Below are 9,221 nucleotides of genomic sequence, written 5' to 3'. Positions count from 1 at the left end.
TGGAAAAGGGTCAAATAAAAGTTAGAAAATCTGGATTTTAGTCCAGTTCCACTATGTATTAGCTATGTAACATTGACTAAGTCATTTAGTCTTTAGTTTCTTCATCTGTAAAATGAGATAGTTAGACGCAATTATCCCAGAGGTCCTATCATCACTCTTTGTCTGGCTTTTCATCATCTCCTGCCAAGTTTTGACCTGATCATTTGTCATTTCAAAAGGATAGTATTTTCTACCTGTCAGTTCCTTGCTCCTCTTTTCTTTCTGCTGTTCCTGCCCTGCTAATCCTCAGACTCCACTGTCTGTGACTACTGAGTCAACAGCTAATGAAAGTGACAAAATGGCACTAACTAGAACCACTAAAAAGTGATGTAATCATACATCTATCAGACTCTCACTATGGCATGGCAGTGTATTCATCATTGATTGGCTCTCTATGAAACTACTCACAGTAAATCTCAAAAATATTCACCTTCATCCTCAAATTCCTAATTCACACACACACATACATTCACACATTCTTCTCTCTCTGAAGATATTGCCCCTTACTACCTCCTACCATCATTTACTAAACATATAGACGCAACTATTAAGAATCTACTCATCTTTTATTCTTCTCTACCTTAAAAGCATCTGTATCTTCATCCATCTTATCCTCTTTTAATCCATTATCAGAGTAACAGATGAGGGTCTTGTCCTCACTAAGGCTAAACTCAAACCCTCCATTTGTTCCAATAACCTCCAAAGGCAACTATCTCCTTCCTTTCCCTCTCTAAGACCCTCTCTCCCTTCACTCCCCTTCTCTTTTGTTCTTTCCTTTCCCATCCCTCTCAATCCAGATCCTCCCTCTTTTGAAAAGAAGGGAACTTTGTAATTTTTACCTTTGCATGTTGAGCCTCCAGGACAGTACTTGATAAGTACCAGATTCTTGAAAAGGGCTTATTGAATTGAATGGAAGCAAAGGTCACCATTACTCTTAAGTGCCAAATCCAATGGTTTTCTTTATCCTCATCTTCCTTGAAATTCTTTATTATTTGTGCCTATTGTAAAAACATGTCCTGCTCAATACTCTCTTCTGCCTTTGTCTCCATTATTTGTCTGTTCTCTCCACTGGTTCTCCTGTCACCTGCTTACTTCTACTCATTGAGTAATTTGTTCAATCTTTCTGCTTCTCCTCAAGCACTCTCATTGTGGGCAACCCTTCCCCAGGGTTCTGCCATCTTCTATCTAATCTCGTTTGTCAATTCTATCTATTCCCATGACTTAATTGATCACCTCCATGCAGGTGATTTTCAAGTCTTCATGACCAGCCTTAACTCTCGTCCTTACTCTCAGATTCTGCATTTTAGGCTGCTCGCTACTGATCATCCACAGCCCTACCAAATCAGCATCCTGTACAGATCATCTCCCCTCAAACCTGCCCTTCTTTGAAGCTTTCTTATTTATTTTGATGAGAAAAAACAATTTTTCAGGTTATCCTAGCTTATAGGATACAGCTGACCTTTTCCTCTCAAATCACCTTTGTAGCTAATTAATTATGAGACTGTTTAAGTGAACATCCACCACCACTTTCCAATCTATATCTCCCTGGACTATTGTAATAGCCTGCTAATTATGTTTCTTTCTAATTCATTCATCTATAACCCCTCCTTTGTACACATGCCAAAATGTTTTCTTTTATTTTCCTCTAATGTATAGGTATGTTGCATTTTTGTTCACAACCTTTTACAAGATCCAGTTGCCTATTAATTAATCAATCAGTCAATTAACAAGGATGTATTTACTACTAGCTACTATGTGCCATATAAAATATAGTCTGCTTAAATAGTCATGTAAACTCTACAGATATGGTTCCAACTGACTAATTCAAGCTTATTTTGGGATACTCTCTTCATAAATTTGAAGGTCCATCTTGACCTTACTCGCCATCTTAAACTTTAAGCAATCTCTTCCTCCTCAAGCTTTGCTATAGCACTCTTTGGCTTTTCCCTTTGTTCTCTTATCTTCCCCTCATAGACCATAAATGCCTTGTGGGCAATGATAGTACAATTCCAATGCATTTTTCTTATCCCAGTAACATCATATCTTCTTCTTGTTTGGGTGAGGTATCATGAAAGCAACTCCTGTGGTTTTACCAGTGTGGGAACTTCCCAGAGAGGAAACTGCTCATCTTGCTTCCATATCACATTATCTCCACCACCCTGAAGCCATGCTCTCCTTCTGTCTTTCACATCAATTAATGTAGAGGATGCCAATATCTTTCCATTTATCTAAATTTGCAACCAAGATGTTATCTTCATCTCCTCATTCTATACATATGTCTATTTATCAGTTCTTTGTCTGGATGCAGATAGCATCTCCCTCCAAGTGTCCTTTGTAGTTAATACACATACACTCACACACACGCACACACACACACACACACACACACACACACACACACAAATATGTGCATACGTAGGAATATTTTGGAATATATTTAATTATCAGTTTCTTATATCTGGTTTTGTTGTTTCTCCTTGAACCTCTCACACTCTACCCTATGTCCTTCCTTTCTCCTTGTTTTCAGTGTCCTGGGTCCCATATCTAGTCACTTGCCTTTAGTATTACTCTCCATTTTTTCCCCCTATTTTGGACTGCAGAGGATCATATATCATAGATTTAGAGCAGTGGAGCTTGATCTTTTTGTTTTCATGGAGCTCTTGGGTTGTCTTGGTTGTCCTTCTACAGATAATGCTTTTAAGAGTATAAATGAAACACGTAGAATTAAAAGAAATGTTTTATTGAAATACAATTGTATTTTTTTTAAGTTAATGAACCTCAGGTTATGGAACCTTGGACTAGATGTCCTCTAAAGTCCCTTTGAGCGCTAAATGATACTAATATCCTAAAACTTATTAATATCACCAATGCTATTGCCTGAAGAAACACATACCTTTGGAAGGAAAAATATTCATGCATAAGGAATAAATGAATTGCTTACTAGCTCTGAGTCCCTAAATATTCAAGTTAAGTTTAGCCATAATAGTTATAATTAGCTAATCAACTAAAGGCATGTTATGGCCTATTTAAGTCCACTTAATTTCCAAGCTTCAGTGTTTTTTGTACTTAATGTTATAAAGAGAGCTCTCCAAATTTTCAGTTGCTGAAAATGGTTATGGAAACAAATCTGTGGGTTTAGAAATATCAAATTCAGTAACAGCATATTACCTGGAGGAAATGAAATTTTCTCTCTCCCTTAGCCTCTGTTCTTATTATTTTATAGAGTTTTTCTGCCATCCTTGCCAGTGTTAGCTGACATTGAATTCAATATCATGAAAAACCATTCTTCTCTTTGAGTAAACTAAAGTTTTAATGTTGTTCAGTCATTTTGCAGACACATTCAACCCTTTGTGGTCCCACTTGGAATTTTCTTGGCAAAGACACTGGAGTAGTTTGCTATCTCCTTCTCCAGCTCTGAGGCAAAGAAGGTTAAATGACTTGCCCAGGGTCACATACCTAATGAATGTCAGAGGCCATGTTGTGAATTCACAAAGATGAATTTTCATGCCTCTAGACCCAGAACTCTATCCACTATATCACCAAAATCCTAAAATTGTGACTAATGGGCAAAACAAAAGATTGATGAGTTTCTCTGTTACTGAGATGCTGAAAGGAAGTTACCTGTGATGATCTCAACTCTACTGCCCATTGGAATGGTTTGTGAGATTCCCATCACTAGTCTGGAAAAAGAATCTGGGGAACCACTTGACAGAGAGGAGGAGGTGTTTTGAGCTGGACTAAATGATTTTTCTTCTAACTCTTATATTGCAGACTCTGCTATCCTAGAATCAATCATTTAAACCTTAACTCTTTAATACTTAATATTTTTGTTAAATGTTAGATCACTTATTCTGAACCATCTACTTAAAATTAATATATACTATTTTTAATAAAATTGAAGGCGGGGAAGGACATATAAACTAATTGGTTTAAAGACCTCTCAACAATGACCTCCCTCTTTCTCTACCCAGTCAGATTAGCACCTACCCAACTATTTATAACTAGGCTAGAAAGTTGTCATGAATACCGAGGGACAATGGCTTTTCCAGGATCACTCAGTCAATATTTGTCAGAGGCAGATGTTTTTACATATTTTTCCTGACTCCTTGGCCAGCTGTGTAGCCAATAAATTTTGCTAATTGGATAGTAAGCTCAATCATTTCTCTATCATAAAAGGGGTGTAAGTATTGTCAGATTCCATAAAACCTGGGGTCTCTGAAACCAAGTTCCATTCAATCCACTGCCTCATGCTACCTCTCAAGAAACTTTTATTCCACTAATTATTAATAAATTAGTTGATAAAAATGTAGGATCAAAGAATCTGGACTTGAAAGTGATGTCTGGTGACATCCTGTTTAATCTACTTCATTTTACAAATGAATTAACTTAGATCCTGGGAGTTTCATAAGATTATAGATTTAGAACTAGAAGATACATTATGGGTCACCGAGTTCAGTCTTTTCATTTTACATATAAGGGGATGATGGTATAGAGAAGGACTGCAGTGGCTTTCCTAGGGTCACATAACTAGGAAATCTTTGTCGAGAAATATGGGAAAGATGATTCAAACACGTGTTCCTGATTGAAGGACCAGTACTTTATCTACTGCATTATGCTACCTCTCAAGACAAGCTTATTCCATAACTATATATAGTTCTGGTGATCAGATGATGGCATCATAGACCTAGAAGGTGCCTCAGAGACCCATCACATTTTTTGGAGAGGAAAATAAGGCTGAGGATTATTAATTTTCTTGCCCAAGGTCACATGGGCAGCAAACATTCAAAGGCAGATATTAACTCAGATCCTTTGACTCTAGAATCAGTATTCTTCCCATTTATTCATATTAACTATGTATTCTTTTTTCCAAGACCAAATTTATTTAATTTGCTGGTATTACTTAAAATAGAAATTTATTCTCCAAGAAAAGCAAATTTACCCATACACTAATGGAATGGAGTGTGAAGTCTTTATTTATTACCAGAATACCCATGATGCACTATATTCCATCTCTGTCCTTGCACAGCCTGTCCCCCAGCCCTGAAGTGCAACTTCTCTTCTCACCATCTCTTAGAATCCTTTTGTTGTTGTTCAGTCACTTTTCAGTCATGTTTAACTCTACAAGATAGCATTTAGAGTGTTCTTGACAAAGATACTGGAATGACTTGTTATTCACTTCTCCAGCTCATTTTACAGATAAGAAAACTTAGGCAAACGGGGTTTAGTAACTTCCCCAGAGTCACACAGCTAGTAAATATCTGAGACTGGATATTAGCTTAGGAAGTTAAGTTGTTTTTACTGCAGGCCTGGTGCTGTAGCCACTGAATGACCCGGTCAGTCTTTTAGACTTTAGAATCTCTACATTCCCTCAAAGGTCAATTCATCATCTATCTTCTATTTGAGGGTTTTTCTTATGTTGTCTTTTCATCTACTAGTGCTACCACTGGGCAAATTGCCTTATGTTTTCTATTTACTATAGTATATTTTGTATCTTGTGAGACAAAAGGGCAGCTAGATGGTACAGTGGATAAAGTACTGGACCTGGAATCAAGGAGGTCTTGGTTCACATGTCAGATACTTTTTAGCTTCCTGACCTTTTATAAGTCACTTAACCTTGTTTGCCTTAGTTTCTCACTTGTAAAATGAGCTGGAAAAGGAAATGGCAAACCACTCCAGTATCGGTGCCAAGAAAACCCCAAATAGAACCGTGGAGAGTCTGAAATGACTAAAGAGTGAATCTTATCTTCTTGGAGGTATACATTTATACATGTTATAATTAGCATGTAATCTCCTTGACATCAGAGACTGCATTTTTTTTTTGTTTTTCCATTATCTAGCACAATGCATGGAATATAGAAAGTGGTTAACAAGTGCTTGTTGACTGACCAAATTAAACCATTTGGGCAAAATATCAGCTTAGGATTGTTTCCTAAAGATTTTCCATTATACTTGCATGTAATTTTTATTCTTTATAAATTTCCCTTTTAAAAATAAAAGACTTGAACTTGTCCTTTGCTTTCTTGTAGTTAGTAGTAGTAGCAGCAGTAGTAGTAGTGGCAGTAGTAGTAGCAGCAGTAGTAGTAGTAGTAGTAGTAGTGGCAGTAATGGTAGTAGTAATAGTAGTAGCAATAGAAGCAGTAGTAGTGGTAGTAATAATAGTAGTAGTACTAGTAATAGTAGTAGCAGTGGTAGTAATAGTGGTAGTAGTGGTAGTTGTTATTGTTGTTATGCTAGTCAACTCTTTGGGGGAATTCCAGGGTACTGGCTTGTGATGGTCTTCCTTTCAGCTCTTCTCTTTGTTAGTTTGGATAGTTAGTTAAAGAATATTCTAGGTTTTCTTCTTGAATTAAGGACTAGCTCTAAGCAGTTCAGCTAAAATCCATCAGAACATTCTGTTATTACCTTCTGTCTTGAGCTGTGTTTACAGATAATTTATTTCTAAGACTTGCCAAGGGGGTTGATGCTTCATCATAATTATATTATTTACATATTTATAATGCTACTGACAGGAAAAAAGAAGGTAGACCTAAATTATTTTAATTAATATTTTATGATATTTGTCTTTGGATTTTGGTGTGCAAATTTTTTTATGACAAAGTTTGTAAATCTTATTTTACATGTGATCCATATGTAAAATATTTTTCAAACTTTAAATATTTTTAGCAAGAATATCTAATTTTTCACACATACCATAAGGCTCCTCTTATCTGGAGGTCAAATTTCCAGCAAACTCAACTACCTAGAATACAGATGAGAACTGGAAAAGACTGGGGAAAACACTATGTGACTCTGTAAAAGATATCCTCACTCAGGACCTGCTTTCTATTATTTTATGCACAATTCTTACAATTTCTGTTACTCATTGATCACAGTTTTAAAGAAATGGGAGAAAGGGGAAAAGGAAGTCAAGGGAAAGGAAAGGAAGAAGAAAGAAGGGGAGGGAAAGAGAAAGGATGGGAGAGGAAAAGGTGAGGGAAGGGAAAGAAGGCAAGGAAGGAATGATAAAGGACTGAAGTAAAGAAATGAAAGAAAAAGTAAAAGAAAAAAGAACAGGCATTTGGAGGACAAGATTCAAGAGAGGGAGCAGACTGCTGGAGAAACCCTACAAAAAAAAGAAATGATAGACATAGTACAGAGGAAAATCAATCTCTAAAAGTGACACAAGTACTCAAAATGCCTAGTCTGTGGGGGACCATTTAGTACAAATGATCCCATGTCTCACTCAGTCCTTACCCTTGAGGGCTATATTTCTTCATTGTTCGATGCATGATGATAATTGAACGTTTCAACTGAATTGAACTCAGTTCAATAAGGCTTTATTGCGTTCCTATTACATGCAGGTTCCTGTCTGAGCTAAGTGCTAGAAGCTATGTGAAGTTTTTGCTGCTCCTGTACTCATGGGTCTTCCAACATAAAACTGCATGAGATACAAGGTACTGTTTTGAACATTATGTAATTCATCCAAGAAATGTAATATAAATAAATGGAGAAGTAGCAGCTTCATTTAGTGGAAAACAAACAAACAAACATTGATTTTTGAGTCAATGGTTTAAATCCTGGCTCTGCCATTGGGTGATTGGTTGGCAAGTCACTTAACTTGTCTATAAAATAAATGAGGTTTCAGCAAATCCCTACAGTCCCTTCCAGCTATCAACCTCATGATTCTGTGAATGTGGCACTTGAGAGACAAAGAGGGAAAACATTACTAGGAGTCTATATCAAAGAAAGTATCATGGAAGAGGTGAGGGTGTTAGATCTGGGTTTTGAAGAATGGTTAGGAAACTTGCAGATGAATAGGGAAGGGAGGACATTTCAATAGGGAATGTCATGGGCAGACGCACAGAGAGAAGAAAGTGCTAGCATGGTCAGCATACAGTTTGGTTGCAATTAATGGCATTGAGAAGAATAATATAATAAAAAAAATGGAAAGGTAAAATTCAACAGGATTTTGGAGAAACTTGAATTGAATGCCTGTTAAGCATTTTGAAGTTTACTTGGTAAGCAAGACATTTAAGATATAAAGAAGGGTGAAATTATATGGCCAAATGATGGCCTATGTATTATATCCATATTCTCTATGTTGGGTAAATTGAGCTTGCCAGGCATTTCACATAAGAAAGAGGTCTAGTAGCAATGCAATGGGTGGATTGGAGAGAGAAGAGAATACAGGAGGACACCTAAGAAGCTGTAGTTCCGACAGATGCTATTGTGGACAGGTGGCTACAAAGAAGAAGGGTTGCATAAAATGTTTCTGGACTATCAAAAGAACTTGGTGACTGACTGGAGGAAAGAAGAAAGATTCAAGGTCTCAAGCATGAGAGATAAAGTAAATTGGTGGTACAATGGTGGGAAGTAGCAGCTAAAGGCTTAAGGTTTAAAGCGAAAATGTAAGTATGAGAAGGACTAATGTAACTGATTGGAGATTTAGATGGAAATGATATGTAGGCAGTTTTAGATGTGGGTGCAGAATAGGAGTAAAATATCGATGCATAAATATAAAATATTTACAAAGGGGTTCTAGTTGAAGGAATAGGAATGGGTGAAAGCCCACAAAGATTGCATAGATTGAAGAGAGTGACAAGGATAGAATTACGACACTGAAGGGGAATAGGTACATGAACTTTCATTTCATTGACATCAGGAATTCCAACATGGGATAACTATCTGTACCAATTCAAGTCAAAAACGTCCCTTGGAGAGTTACTTAGAGAACTAAGAAGTTCAACATGAGATCTAATATATTCTTGAGTCTCCTAGCCAGTATGCCTCATTGGTGGGACTTGAACCCACCTCTTCCCAGGTGCCAGACCAGTTCTTGCTCCCCCTTTCCTTTCCTAAGATATCAAAAAAATATTAAATCATGCTCTTGCTAAGAAGTCAGGGAAGTGAACAATCTATTTAGAAACACATCCACCATAATTATTTTTAAAGTATTGTCACTTACTCAGTTAAACTTCACTAAAAATTATTATGGAACAGTTCATTGTCCCTGATGCTTGGTAAAGTATGGGTCAGTGTAGATATCTTCCAGTTCTCTACTAAAAAACCTGGAAAGCATTTATTTTACTTCCCCCAATCTCTTATTCCACTTAGTACAAGTACTCTTCTAACTCATGTTTACGTTCTGCTACAATTTTTATGGGAATATAATAAAACTGAGAAGTGTAAGAAGATTTTGTTAT

The sequence above is a fragment of the Notamacropus eugenii genome, chromosome 7 (assembly GCF_028372415.1).
Source record: "Notamacropus eugenii isolate mMacEug1 chromosome 7, mMacEug1.pri_v2, whole genome shotgun sequence".
Taxonomy (NCBI): Eukaryota; Metazoa; Chordata; class Mammalia; order Diprotodontia; family Macropodidae; genus Notamacropus; species Notamacropus eugenii.
Note: the sequence above shows the minus strand (reverse complement) of the source record.